The sequence below is a fragment of the Pseudophryne corroboree genome, chromosome 7 (assembly GCF_028390025.1).
Source record: "Pseudophryne corroboree isolate aPseCor3 chromosome 7, aPseCor3.hap2, whole genome shotgun sequence".
NCBI classification, from domain to species: Eukaryota; Metazoa; Chordata; class Amphibia; order Anura; family Myobatrachidae; genus Pseudophryne; species Pseudophryne corroboree.
Window position 1 is genome coordinate 181,395,962 of NC_086450.1, and position 15,389 is coordinate 181,411,350.

At 45.1% G+C, this 15,389-nt stretch overlaps 1 protein-coding gene and 2 long non-coding RNA genes across 5 annotated transcripts in view; 2 read left to right on the forward strand and 1 right to left on the reverse strand.

The window, feature by feature from the left end:
- LOC134944915 (uncharacterized) overlaps positions 1-5,154 on the forward strand; it is a 66,644-nt gene extending 61,490 nt beyond the window's left edge. The window contains exon 3 of one of the 2 annotated variants that reach the window (XR_010181985.1): positions 5,120-5,154. This is a non-coding gene — a long non-coding RNA (uncharacterized LOC134944915). The remainder of the gene's footprint in view (positions 1-5,119) is intronic. The other variant, XR_010181986.1, reaches the window with a different exon arrangement.
- LOC134944914 (uncharacterized) overlaps positions 1-5,482 on the reverse strand; it is a 67,007-nt gene extending 61,525 nt beyond the window's left edge. Inside the window, exons 1-2 of one of the 2 annotated variants that reach the window (XR_010181984.1) lie at positions 5,399-5,463; positions 5,194-5,306 (exon numbers count right to left, since the gene is read on the reverse strand). This is a non-coding gene — a long non-coding RNA (uncharacterized LOC134944914). Of the gene's footprint in view, positions 1-5,193; positions 5,307-5,398 lie in introns of both variants that reach the window. The other variant, XR_010181983.1, reaches the window with a different exon arrangement.
- Positions 1-15,389, forward strand: part of SPEG (striated muscle enriched protein kinase) — a 519,092-nt gene that overhangs the window by 190,926 nt on the left and 312,777 nt on the right. The window lies entirely within an intron of this gene.

Below are 15,389 nucleotides of genomic sequence, written 5' to 3' on the forward strand. Positions count from 1 at the left end.
TGAGGCGGGACGCCATCATATCCACCATTGGTTTTTCCCAACGGTTCACAATCATGTGGAAGACTTCTGGATGAAGTCCCCACTCTCCCGGGTGTAGATCGTGTCTGCTGAGGAAGTCTGCTTCCCAGTTGTCCACTCCCGGAATGAATACTGCTGACAGTGCTATCACATGATCTTCCGCCCAGCGAAGAATCCTTGCAGCTTCTGCCATTGCTGTCCTGCTTCTTGTGCCGCCCTGTCTGTTTACGTGGGCGACTGCCGTGATGTTGTCCGACTGGATCAACACCGGCTGACCCTGAAGCAGGGGTTTTGCCAGACTTAGAGCATTGTAAATCGCTCTTAGCTCCAGTATATTTATGTGAAGAGACATCTCCAGGCTTGACCATACTCCCTGGAAGTTTCTTCCCTGTGTGACCGCTCCCCAGCCTCTCAGACTGGCATCCGTGGTCACCAGGACCCAGTCCTGTATGCCGAATCTGCGGCCCTCTAACAGATGAGCACTCTGCAACCACCACAGAAGAGACACCCTTGTCCGTGGCGATAAGGTTATCCGCTGATGCATCTGCAGATGTGATCCGGACCATTTGTCCAGCAGATCCCACTGAAAAGTTCGTGCGTGGAATCTGCCGAATGGAATCGCTTCCTAAGAAGCCACCATCTTTCCCAGGACTCTTGTGCATTGATGCACAGACACTTTCCCTGGTTTTAGGAGGTTCCTGACAAGTTCGGATAACTCCCTGGCTTTCTCCTCCGGAAGAAACACCTTTTTCTGAACCGTGTCCAGAATCATTCCCAGGAACAGCAGACGTGTCGTCGGGGTCAACTGAGATTTTGGAAAATTCAGAATCCACCCGTGTTGTTGCAGCACTAGTTGGGTTAGTGCTACTCCGTCCTCCAGCTGTTCTCTGGACCTTGCCCTTATCAGGAGATCGTCCAAGTAAGGGATAATTAATACGCCTCTTCTTCGCAGAAGAATCATCATTTCGGCCATTACCTTGGTAAAGACCCGAGGTGCCGTGGACAATCCAAACGGCAGCGTCTGAAACTGATAATGACAGTTTTGCACCACGAACCTGAGGTACCCTTGATGTGAAGGGCAAATTGGGACATGCAGGTAAGCATCCTTTATGTCCAGGGACACCATAAAGTCCCCTTCTTCCAGATTCGCTATCACTGCTCTGAGTGACTCCATCTTGAACTTGAATTTTTGTATGTACAGGTTCAAAGATTTCAGATTTAGAATAGGTCTTGCCGAGCCGTCCGGCTTCGGTACCACAAATAGCGTGGAGTAATACCCCTTTCCCTGTTGTAGGAGGGGTACCTTGACTATCACCTGCTGAGAAAACAGCTTGTGAATGGCTTCCAATACCGTCGCCCTGTCTGAGGGAGACGTTGGCAAAGCAGACTTTAGGAACCTGCGAGGGGGAGACTTCTCGAATTCCAACCTGTAACCCTGAGATACTACCTGCAGGATCCAGGGGTCCACCTGTGAGCAAGCCCACTGTGCGCTGAAATTCTTGAGTCGACCCCCCACCGCTCCTGAGTCCGCTTGTAAGGCCCCAGCGTCATGCTGAGGGCTTTGCAGAACCCTGAGAGGGCTTCTGTTCCTGGGCAGGGGCTGCTTGCTGCCCTCTCTTACCCCTTCCTCTGCCCCGAGGCAGATATGACTGTCCTTTTGTCCGCTTGTTCTTATAGGACCGAAAGGACTGCGGCTGAAAAGACGGTGTCTTTTTCTGTTGGGAGGGGGTCTGAGGTAAAAAGGTGGACTTTCCGGCAGTTGCCGTGGCCACCAGATCCGATAGACCGACGCCAAATAATTCCTCCCCTTTATACGGCAATACTTCCATATGTCGTTTGGAATCCGCATCACCTGACCACTGTCGCGTCCATAAACTCCTTCTGGCAGATATGGACATCGCATTTACTCTCGATGCCAGAGTGCAAATATCTCTCTGAGCATCTCGCATATAAAGGAAAGCATCCTTTAATTGCTCTATAGTCAATAAAATACTGTCCCTATCCAGGGTATCAATATTTTCAGTCAGGGAATCCAACCAGACGACCCCAGCACTGCACATCCAGGCTGAGGCGATGGCTGGTCGCAGTATAACACCAGTATGTGTGTATATACTTTTTAGGGTAGTTTCCAGTCTCCTATCAGCTGGATCCCTGAGGGCGGCCGTATCAGGAGACGGTAACGCCACTTGTTTTGATAAGCGTGTGAGCGTCTTATCCACCCTAGGGGGTGTTTCCCAGCGCGCCCTAACCTCTGGCGGGAAAGGGTATAATGCTAATAACTTTTTTGAAATTAGCACTTTTCTATCTGGGTTAACCCACGCTTCATCACATACATCATTTAATTCCTCTGATTCAGGAAAAACTACAGGTAGTTTTTTCACCCCCCACATAATACCCCTTTTTGTGGTACTTGCAGTATCAGAGATATGCAAAGCCTCCTTCATTGCCGTGATCATATAACGTGTGGCCCTACTTGAAAATACGTTTGTTTCATCACCGTCGACACTAGATTCAGTGTCTGTGTCTGGGTCTGTGTCGACCGACTGAGGTAAAGGGCGCTTTACAGCCCCTGACGGTGTCTGAGACGCCTGGGCAGGTACTAACTGGTTTGCCGGCCGTCTCATGTCGTCAACTAATTTTTGTAATGTGCTGACATTATCACGTAATTCCATAAACAAAGCCATCCATTCCGGTGTCGACTCCCTGGGGGGTGACATCACCATTATCGGCAATTGCTCTGCCTCCACACCAACATCGTCCTCATACATGTCGACACACACGTACCGACACACAGCAGACACACAGGGAATGCTCTTATCGAAGACAGGACCCCACTAGCCCTTTGGGGAGACAGAGGGAGAGTTTGCCAGCACACACCCAAGCGCTATAATATATATGGGAACAACCTTATATAAGTGTTGTTCCTTATAGCAGCTTAAATATATCAAAATATCGCCAAAAAATGCCCCCCCTCTCTGTTTTACCCTGTTTCTGTAGTGCAGTGCAGGGGAGAGTCCTGGGAGCCTTCCTCACAGCGGAGCTGAGCAGGAAAATGGCGCTGTGTGCTGAGGAGAATAAGCCCCGCCCCCTATTTCGGCGGGCTTTTCTCCCAGAGTTTTAGATATCTGGCATGGGTTAAATACATACATATAGCCTCAATGGCTATATGTGATGTATTCTTTTGCCATAAAGGTATTAAATATTGCTGCCCAGGGCGCCCCCAGCAGCGCCCTGCACCCTCCGTGACCGCTTGGTGTGAAGTGTGTGACAACAATGGCGCACAGCTGCAGTGCTGTGCGCTACCTTCATGAAGACTGAAGAGCCTTCTGCCGCCTGTTTCCGGACCTTCAATCTTCAGCATCTGTAAGGGGGGTCGGCGGCGCGGCTCCGGGACGAACCCCAGGGTGAGACCTGTGTTCCGACTCCCTCTGGAGCTAATGGTGTCCAGTAGCCTAAGAATCCAATCCATCCTGCACGCAAGTGAGTTGAAATTCTCTCCCCTAAGTCCCTCGATGCAGTGAGCCTGTTGCCAGCAGGACTCACTGAAAATAAAAAACCTAAAAACTTTTTCTAAGCAGCTCTTTAGGAGAGCCACCTAGATTGCACCCTGCTCGGACGGGCACAAAAACTTAACTGAGGCTTGGAGGAGGGTCATAGGGGGAGGAGCCAGTACACACCACCTAATCCTAAAGCTTTATTTTTGTGCCCTGTCTCCTGCGGAGCCGCTATTTCCCCATGGTCCTGACGGAGTCCCCAGCATCCACTTAGGACGTTAGAGAAATAACATTATTCTTTAGAATTGTACTGAACTTTACCTATGAAACCAAGAAGTCGAACTTAAAACTCTGGTGCTGTACAGAACAGATGACAGGAACAGACATTTTTTTTTTTGTAACTATTAATGAATCAGAATGAACTTAGAGGTGACTCACTGAAGCTGTGTCAAAGGTAAAATGCTACTTTCATGCAGTGTATTGAGTTATTTTCTGAATATAATCTTTGCATTTATTATGATGCCTAGTGATGGGAATGCTGACCACAAGGGTATCCCAAAGGGATCCATTTGCTTTAATGGCAGTGTTACATGGGTGTGCTACATTGAAAACATTATTGTCTTTGAGTAATATGGAGAAAATGTCCTGCAGATACTTTCATCGCACTTTGGACGCTAGTATCAAGAGTGCATGACAAAACGGTCCTGTAATATTTGAGCAGACCCTGACACATAAAGCATATTAAGCACCCATTAAAATGTAAAAAAAAGAAGGCATAACACGCTAAAAAAGTTAATTGTCAATTAATGTCAATAAAAATATAGTTTAATTAAAATATAGCATTTATTACCTTAATGTTAAAAAAATAAAAAATTGTCTGCTTTCATAGTATACAGTTCAAATACACGGTTGAGGCTAGATCCAAGTGGCCTAAGGTACCTTTTCCGTCAGGGGGAGGAGCCACGACACAAGGGGGAGGAGCTACGCCAGCGGTACAGTTGCTCTAGTATCCACGCCACCAACTATTACCTTTAGTAATTAGGTGGCGAGCGAAGCAAGCCACCGTGCCCGAAGCGTGGCGAGCGAAGCGAGCCCGCGAGGGTACTTTTCGGGTACCTTGTTCGTCCGTAGCTCCTCCCCCTGGTGACGGGTCTCCTCCCCTAGGTGCATCAGAAGGTCCCTTCTCCCACTCCGTTAGGACAGTGCTAATTGATATGTAGTATATATACCATATTGCAAGACCACCTGGAAAAAAAACCTGCCACAGTGTCACTGGTAACAAGAAAAAAACATAAGAATTCCCCATTATATAAAATGGTACACATACTGTATATTGATTCTTGTGATTTCGGAGACATATGAAATTGCTAGTGACTTCTAGAGGTCAAAACCCAGAATAGCAGTCTTACTGCATCAACGAGAAATGAGTATCAATTACAGCTCAGTCATCTCTAAAATGCATGAAGCATGTGGCTTATAGCGGCATCTAGTGTTTGCATGCAGCAGTACAGTTTGCATGAGTGTGACTGCTTGTTGTATAATTATAATCCTTGTGCCGTTACTAACAGTTTGTGATATGTCTCTTTCTCTCGCTGCCCCTATGGAAGCGAAGTATTCCGCTCCTGCAGGAAACACAGCTATGGTAAGAAAACTTGCTCAAGTATTGTGTTATTTCTCCCACCTCTGCAAGAAATCTGCTACAGTATGTCCTTCAGCGCTGTGGAGTCAGCATGCCAGACCTTCAACTCCAACTCCAGATGCTCCTCACTTAACAACCGAGTTCCGTTCCTACAACTAGGTCGTTAAACAAACAGTCAATAAGTGTGGAGCCGCATACCTGTACTTACGCCGCGCTGCAGAGACACCGTCCTGCATACTGTACTTACCTCGCGCTGCCGTACGTAACGATATGACGCATACTGTACTTACGCCGTGCTGCAGAGACGCCGTGCCTCATTCTGTACTTACACTGCGCTATCGTACGTGACGCCATGACGCATACTGTACTTACGCCATGACGCTGAGGCGATGCTAAGATCACGGTTGATAAACAGGTAGGTCGGTAAGTGAGGAGCATCTGTACTCTATTTTACTACTGTCAGACTTCACAGCCGTGATTGTCATTCTGTCTCATCCAACTGCTAGATATAAAGTGAAAAGAAAGATTAGCTCTTTTGTATTACAGTATAATAATAATAATAATAATAATTATTATTATTATTATTACCACTATTATTATTATGATCTGCCATCATCGTGTTGGCTGAACTAATTATAATTATAATTAATGGCAGTTAATTTGATGTATGTAAAGTAAACAAAAGTTCCATAATATCCATTTTATGGATATACCAGAAGTGTGGGTATATTTACTAAAGGTCAATTTCCGTCAATTTTGTATCATTTTTAAAATACACATTTACTAACATTTAAAAATGTATATAAAAAATGGTGCTAGTAAATGTATGTTTTAACTTCTAAAAAAAATATTGATTTAGATTGATTTTCGTTGATTTAAAATAGTTGCTAATGAGCCTTTAGTAACTCAGGTGGATATGCTCAAGGTAGGTCTCAGGAAGCCTTCATAAATACGTGAATATTAAGGATATATTTATTAGTTCATAGCAGCAAATCACAGATACATGTTGAAATTTTGGTCCAATGGGGAACCTTTGTCAAGACATGCGTGTTGCCTGTACAAGGTTGCAAAACCTGGGCTTTGCATATTCAATTAGCCGTGGTGCTAATTGAACCTTGTGTGCTAATTACCAGAGGCAGCAATTTTTCTTGCAGACTCAGGAGCTGTGAGGCAAAATCTGCGTTAAAATTAATTTTACATGTAATCAAGAGGTTAGCGCATGATAGTCCAGTGATTACTACGTGGGGAAAAGACTAATTAATTGAACAGCTTTTCTCTGCGTGAAGCCGACAATTAACTTTGCGGCTAAACCCTGTGGCTAATTGAATATGCCCCATAGAGTGTATCGGCGTGATGCAATGCAGTCCGAGATCACCGGAGGTGTGGGTTGCCAGCCGATCTTGGATGTTTTTTTAAAGGGACAATCACCATGCCTTGTAAGTGATTATCTATTTAAAAAAACGTTCTAGATAGGCCGGCAACCCACACCTCCGGCGATCTCGGACTGCATTACATCCAGGCACCAAAATTTATATTTTCACTATATATATATATATATATATATATATATATACACATATATACACAGGTTGAGTATCCCTTATCAAAAATTCTAAATCACACATTTTTGGTTCCCCTACTAAGATAATGACACATATATATGTATATTATATTATATATCTATATAATATATCTATATATGCACATAATATATAATATATATTTCATTATCTCAGTAGGGGACCCAAAAATGTGGGATTTAGAATTTTGGATAAGGGATACTCAATCTGTATATATATATATAGAGAGAGAGAGAGAGAGAGAGAGAGAGAGAGAGAGAGAGAGAGAGAGAGAGAGTCTCCAAGGACATTTGCACACTCCCATTTAATTAACACAGGTGCTCCCTTAATTCTGTTCCATTTGGTCCAGAGCAAGATATGAATATTCACAAAGGGCACTCAATCATATCATGTCAAAAAAGTTAATCTCATATTTATTTTCACCCAGGCCGGGCACTCTAAGAAATATTGTACAGGCGGCCCTGTCTTAAAATGTATTTTGAAAGATATATAAACAACAAGGCAATCAATGTGCCTACTGTACATATCCAGCTTGAAATATAGTGATAGTAAAAAGAACATGTCACTTATCCGTCTTGACGGATAAGTGACATGTTCTTTTTACTATCACTATATTTCAAGCTGGATATGTAGGTGCAGGCTCGGACTGGTCCACAGGGGTACAGGGGAAACCACCGGTAGGCCCCACTGACTGGGGGGCCCTCCTCCTCTAGGGATCAGGTTCTAGACTGTGCACTTCAGTTATATATTATACATATGTTACCTTATACTGCACAGGATTATGATGTATTCTCTACAGTACATTGCTGTCATTAATCTGGCACATTATCATGCATGCACTAGCATTAATTACTATATAAATTATCAAGGAGTCCAGACCAGGTACTCTACAATGGTTAGCCAAACCTCTGTAATGGCTGTCCACACCCCCTTTGGAGGCTGGCCACCCCTCTAATCATGTAATACCACTGCATACCCCCGGTGGACCCTTCATGCTCCAGTCCGACACAGTGTAGGCACATTAATTGCCTTGTTGTTTATATATCTTTCAAAAGAAATTTTGAAATAGAGCCGCCTGTACAATATTTCTTGGAGTGCCCGGCCTGGGCGAAAATAAATATAAGATGAACTTTTTTGACATGATAAGATTGAGTGCCCTTTGTGAATATTCGTATATATATATATATATATATATATATATATATATATATATATATATATATATATATATATATATATATGTATGTAAGTAGCCCTTCCCGGAACTTGTTGGCCTCAAATTCATACTATCCAGGAGCGCAAGGTAACTTTATTCCCCTGATGTTACCACCTGCCAGCAGAGTCCTCCTATCTGAGTAGTTGGCAATACCTTGTTGAACACGGAGTTGACATGCATTGGTGGACTACACAGAGGGGACTCTGGCGGACTGGTGGTAACATCTGGGGAATCCCTTGCGCTCCTGGGTAGTGCTGCAGATTCCTGTTCCCAAGAAGTGTGTAAATAAATCTTTCATGCTCCCACACATTGTGATACGATACCCATTCTGGCTGATGGTGGATTCTTTCAGTTTATATTTTAATGTATATTTTTATTCATCCACCTGTACTTTAAAACGGTATTTCACTATTGAGAATCCACTTGTTTCCGCCACTTGGTTATGTGCACTGAGTATTGCCTACATTTGGGAGTCAGAGGAGACCAGATAAACCATGTGAAGGTGATGTGTGGAAGGACCTGACCTATAACATATATACCTTCATACCAAATACAGTATGGACTTATGAGAAATATACATGTTTACAAGATTTGTGTCTAAGCTCCTACCTGCAGCATTGCACTTCGTTGTATTTATTCTGTTGCCCCTGTATGCATCTGATGAAACCGTTGTTGAGGCTAACGGAGAAACGCATTAAGGACCCGCTACGCTGCTGATATTAGTTCTTGCATGTTACTCATCCACCGCCACAGCCAGAGTCTTTTTACCAGCGGCACCTGCTACAGCCCTTCAGCCGTCCGGCCGTGAGTAGCGCCCTCCCTCCCCTCACACACTGAGCTGACACCGCCGCTCCCTCATAAAAATCACGGACCCTGTATGCTGATCGCCGGTCTCGCTGAGACCACACTGGAACCAGTGGGACGGGAGGAGAGCAGAGTGGTCTGGAAGCGCATGCAGCGCTGGGAGGTTCGCGGCCGGAGGGCAGCCAGCGGTGGAGAGAGCAGTATTCACGGGTGACGTACATCCCGATTAGAAAGCCCCGCTAAGAACAACGGCGTCCTGAGGTAGCGGTGAGCTCCCACCTGGGAACATCCATGTATCAGACCCAAACTGTTACCCTATGAAACTGAACGTCTATGTGCAAATAAGGAAAACTTTTTAACAGTGGATATTTCCAATAAAACGTGTATATTTTATCTGCAACGGATTTTCTTGGATACATTTCCTACTAAAGTATATATGGAATAGACTATTCCCAAAGATCTGGGTGTAAAAAATTTCTGGAGACGTGGTTTATAAGCAGCCCTGTGAAGTGCCTTTATTGATTGTGTTGAATAAGAGGTTTATATAAGCAGATAGAGCTGATCTGCTAGAAATAAAGGAGCATAGCTGCAGCTGACACAAGCGCTTGATGAGGAGGACTGACATTTGTTTTTACTTCTGTATGCATCTGTGACCCACTGCTGTGTCCGAGTATGCAGCATCGGATCACTCTGCTACACTATTGGCCATCTGAGTAACCCTCATCTTACGCAGACCGGCCGCCGCAGCTCAGTCACTGAGGCCAGGAAATCTCCTTCGGAAGATGCAGACCCTGGCCTTGGCACTTCCACAAAGCATGAAATGGAGCCCATCGCTGCCCCCTCCCCGCACCCAAATAGTTGCAGACTGTCAATCACCTGATGTCTGCAGCCTCACTGTGTGCGAGGACGCAGGATCCGTACTACACATGATAATTGGAAAACTGTGAAACTCGCTACTAATACCACACCATAATCAGGCCTTATGTTTACAGATTCTCATGACATAACCTCCCAATATGAAAGAAAAGTAGAAATATTTTTTTTTTCCAGACACTGCTTGCAAAGTTGTATGAAGGGGTGATGATAAAGAGGAAACAGTCACACAACTACACTATAGCGGACATATAACTATTTAGGAAAGAGAAGTATTTCATTTTTGTTTTTTACCTATACAGCTTTGCCGGTATCCGGACTCCAGGTCGACAGCACAAAGGTCGACACACCTTAGGTCGACGCCATTTGGGTCGACACACCTTAGGTCGACATGGACAAAAGGTCGACATGGACAAAAGGTCGACGGGAACAAGGTCGACATGAGTTTTTCACGATTTTTTTCTTTTTTTCAACCTTTTCATACTTAACGATCCACGTGGACTACGATTGGAACGGTAAAGTGTGCCGAGCGAAGCGGTAGCGGAGCGAAGGCACCATGCCCGAAGCATGGCGAGCGAAGCGAGCCATGCGAGGGGACGCGGTGCACTAATTGGGGTTCCCGGTCACTCTACGAAGAAAACGACACCAAAAAAACATAAAAAACTCATGTCGACCTTTTTCCATGTCGACCTTGTTCCTGTCGACCTTTTGTCCATGTCGACCTTTCGTCCATGTCGACCTAAGGTGTGTCGACCAATTGGTGTCGACCTAAGGTGTGTCGACCTTTGTGCTGTCGACCCTCAGTCCCAGACCCGATTTGCCTGCTTCAACTTTTTATAACACAAGTGTGTGTTTTCATATATGCTTAGACCACCCATTACCACTGTTTTAAATCCTCTCTTTCTGAGCGCCACTCTTCTCGGAATCAGTAACCTGGTAGAGCAAGATTATGGATGAACTTGGGTGTTTGGTCTGTTTCTATAGAAACGACACCAAAATTGGCCCTCCTGCCAATCGAAGTGGTTAGTTGTGACACAACCTTGTCCCCTCTTTTATCAATCAAGGGGCCCTGTTCTTTGTACTGTATTTCTCCGTAAAGGAGCATACACGCTAGACGATACGTTCCATGAGCGATATCGTTGAACGATTTCCCTTGAATTTCCCGGAGTCCCAGACAAACGATATTAAGCGTACACACTGAGCGATTTTTACAAACGATCAACGATATACAGGAGTCATCCGATACTAGGGTTTATCAGCTACTGGGTAGGAATTTCATGGGGGTCATTCATCGTTCACTGGGGCTCATTCCGAGTTGATCGCTCGCTAGCAGTTTTTAGCAGCCATGCAAACGCTATGCCACCGCCCACTTGGAGTGTATTTTAGCTTAGCAGAAGTGCGAACGAATGGATCGCAGAGCGCGAGCAAAAATTTTTTGTTCAGTTTCAGAGTAGCTCAAAACCTACTCAGCGCTTGCAATCACTTCAGACCATTCAGTTTCCGGATTTGACGTCACAAACCCGCCCTGCATTCGCCCAGCCACGCCTGCGTTTTCCCAGCCACTCCTACGTTTTTTCAAACACTCCCTGAAAATGGTCAGTTGACACCCAGAAACGCCCACTCCATGTCAATCACTCTGCGGCAACAGGTGCGACTGAAATGCTTCGCTAGACCCTGTGTGAAAATACATTGTTTGTTGTAGTCATATATCGCGTGTGCGCATTGCGCCGCATACGCATGCGCAGAACTGCCATTTTTTAGCCTGATCGCTGCGCTGCGAACAAATGCAGCTAGCGAACAACTGGGAATGACCCCCATTGTTCGTAGCGTACACACTGATCAATATGCATCTTATTGAGCTACATACACAGACAACAGAAGACCTTGTTAACGACTCACGGAAACGCGCATCGTTCATAGGTGGTCATTCAGAGTTGATTGCAGCCAGCAACTTTTTGCTGCTGCTGCTGCGATAAACTAGCCCACGCCTATGGGGGAGTGTATTTTAGCTTAGCAGGGCTGCGATCGCTTGTGCAGCCCTGCTAAGCTAAAAAAAATTAACTCAAAACAAGACTAGGCCTGGACATACTTACCCTGTGAGTTGGATCCAGCGATGATGGGCTCGGCTTTGACGTCACTCCTCCGCCCTCCGTTCTCCTGGGTACGCCTGCGTTTTACTCACCACTCCCCGAAAACGGCTCCTAACGGTCCGGATCCGCCCTGCACCGCCCTCTTCCTGTCAATCTTCTTTGCTGTCCGTCCTGCGACCGCTTTCTACTTAAGCCGCATCGCACACGCGCACTGCGGCCGCCGCGCATGCGCATTCCGCACCCGTTCGCACCGCAGTGATAAAACGCTGCGTGCGAACGGGTCGGAATGACCCCCATAGTTCGTAGCGTACACACTGGGCGATATTACAAACTATATCGCTCAGAAGGGTGAAAATGCCACAGTTCAACATAGTCCAGTAGCCATTCTGTACGGGAAAATGCTGTGCGATGCGTCTGCAGAATCAGCGACGGAATCCACGTATATATGCACAGGTGCCATCCTGCGCATGTGTCCGCAGTTAATGCGAGTGTCCCACATTAAATGTGAACGCCTCTGATTGACAGGCATTCGCAAGGTGGCAATGCTCCGTTTCCAAGACGGAGCGTTGCAGGGGTGTAGCAATGCGTATGGGGTCGTGTCAGCGTTGTTTTCGGGGGGCGGCTGTGTGTTGTCACACCCAGCCGCTCCAAGCGAAAAAATGGTGGTATGTCTCCTGCCATCGCAGGCTCGCAGCCATGCTGCACCGACAGAAGACTTCCATAATTTCTGCGATCACACTGCAATTGCGGTGCGAATGCAATTACAGCGTGATTGCAGTGGGTGGGTGGTAGCCTGCATGCTGGGCAGTCTTGCCCTGTGATAAGCGGCCCCCAGCATGCGAAAAAAGGATTGCATATTCTGCTGATTAGCAGAATTTACAATCCTTACTGAAAGAGTTCCTTAGGTTTTTTTTTTTTACTGTGAATATTTGTACAATTGTTTTGTTTTATTGTTTGTTTTTATGGGTGCACTGCTAGTCTGTTACAGCAACGGCAGACATTGAAAGTCAGGTTATTTTATAGATTTTTACTTGTTTGCTGAAGTCACTTTCAATTTTTCGTAAATAGGTGAAAAGATGTAGTTAGTGTATGGTGTACTAAATGGCAAGGTCAATTAAAAAATGGCTCTTGTTAACATTAATATGTTTTTATTATAAGTAGGACAAATCAATATGTATCACCTCATGACAGGGAAGCCAGGGAACATTTAATTTTTTTAATGGAGGATTAACTGTACTGTCTTTCATTTCCATGAGAGTTCTTTACTTGGAAATCTTTATCTGCTCACTAAGGGGGTAATTCCAAGTTGATCGCAGCAGGAATTCTGTTAGCAATTGGGCAAAACCATGTGCACAGCAGGGGAGGCAGATTTAACATGTGCCGAGAGAGTTAGATTTGGGTGTGGTATGTTCAATCTGCAATCTAAATTGCAGTGTAAAAATAAAGCAGCCAGTATTTACCCTGCACAGAAATAAAATAACCCACCCAAATGTAACTCTCTCTGCAAATGTTATATCTGCCCCCCCTGCAGTGCACATGGTTTTGCCCAACTGCTAAAAAATTTCCTGCTGCGATCAACTTGGAATTACCCCCTAAATGCTGCCATCATTTGACTTATTTCTGACTTGGGTCAATAAATAATCTGCCCTGTTGTGCCACTGTATGGGTCAGCAGAGTTTTTATTCTGCCTTTAAACGTTGTCAGCTCACAAAAAAAAGACAATAAGAGCAGAGTATTTCCATTACACGGTAGACTAGACAGTGCAGACTGCCCATTTATTTCTTATAGACATCATCATAGCAGCCACTGGTCAGCAGGGCAAAACAGTGTATCTCCAGATCTCAGACTATGGCCTCCTTGGAACCCTGTTTTGCTCTCAGAAGAACAGAGATCTATTGACCATGATGGTCATTCCGAGTTGTTCGCTCGCTGCTATTTTTAGCAGAATTGCTAATAGGCTAAAATTCGGTAGTTCTGCGCATGCGTATGCACTGCAGGGCGCACGCGCTAAGCAATTTTACACAAAACGATGCTATTTTACTCACGGGCGAACAAAGCTTTTCAGTCGCTTTGTTGATCTGAGAATGATTGACAGGAAGTGGGTGTTTCTGGGTGGTAACTGAGCGTTTTCCGGGAGTATGCTAAAAAACGCAGGCGTGCCAGCAGAAAACGCAGGAGTGGCTGGAGAAACGGGGGAGTGGCTGGCCGGACGCTGGGCGTGTTTGTGACGTCAAACCAGGAACTAAACGGACTGAGGTGATCGCAATCTAGGAGTAGGTCTGGAGCTACTCAGAAACTGCAAGGAAATACTTAATAGCAGAATTGCTAATCTTTCGTTAGCAATTCTGCTATGCTAAGATACACTCCCAGAGGGCGGCAGCTTTGCGTTTGCATTTCTGCTAAAAGTAGCTAGCGAGCGAACAACTCGGAATGACCACCCATGCACGGTCCTGAACTTGTGGCCATTGTGAATGCGACACACAGATAAGGTCCTCCGGGTAAAATTGGGGCCTCAGGCAGGGATCCAAGACATTAGGTATGAAGCAGGGGCCTAGGACCAGGAGAGTGACGTGGCATTGCCGGTTCTCCTTCACGTCTGGGCCCTGTAGCAGCGGTATACCCTGAACAAACGATAGTTCTACCACTGCTGGCCAGGAAAGACATTGCCTACTAGTTTATATTGCCGGAACAAAACATGATAGATACATTTAGTAAATCTTTTCATTTTTGTGCTTCCACTTACATTTTTAAACCTGGTCAGCAAGAAAAACAAAGGTCACTAAATGACTGTACGCTGGATCCTACATACGTTTTTCTCAAATTATTCCATTCCCACTCCTACCCTTTCGTGTTTTTATCTAAAATATAGCAAGTAGAGAAAGTAATGAAATGCTCACATGTACAGTATAAATATTCTTTCCATAAAATCTGATCATTGCATGGGAGTTCTCTGCTCTTCCCGTCATTATAAAATATGCTATGGGAAGTCTGTATCCAATTCAGATTGTAGTTCAGGTCATTGCCAGTGGTGATAGTAGCGAGGGACCAAATGTTTGCTACTGTACTCTGGATGGAAAAACAGGAGATTGATTCCAAAACGATCCAGAAAACGGCCGATGTACAGGGTACACAGTACTCAATAATTGTTCAGTTCTAAACTTTCCCTCTGATTCCAAATTGCCTTGCTGAAAGTGTCTCCATACGCTAGACATTCGGCTGAGATTCGTACACACTGCATTTTTAGAAAGATACCAAAACGAGGTTGACATAGTATGTGCAGCACATGCTATATCCGATGCTAATCTGACAGGTTTTTGGACAAACCATTGTTGCAGAGTACACACTAAACCATTATTGGGCCAACGATCCAATATCTGTTAGGTTGGCACAAGTATAGTATAGTGTGTACCTACCTTTAAATGTTGGATGCAGTCATGTTAAACAGCTCTTCTAGTTGCGCCTAGTCCCGAGCTTGTTTACTACGCCGGGCATCTTTTTGTGCATCATTTTCCCTGAAAATGTGACTTATCAGCACCGCTATGCGACTAAGGTATGCACACAGACTATGCTGATTAAAATGATATGCAGCATGTGTATATTCTGTGTTCGACTACAGCTGTATCTGCATACGAAATGCTACATTACAGTGTTTTCCACTGACACTGTAACGTAGCA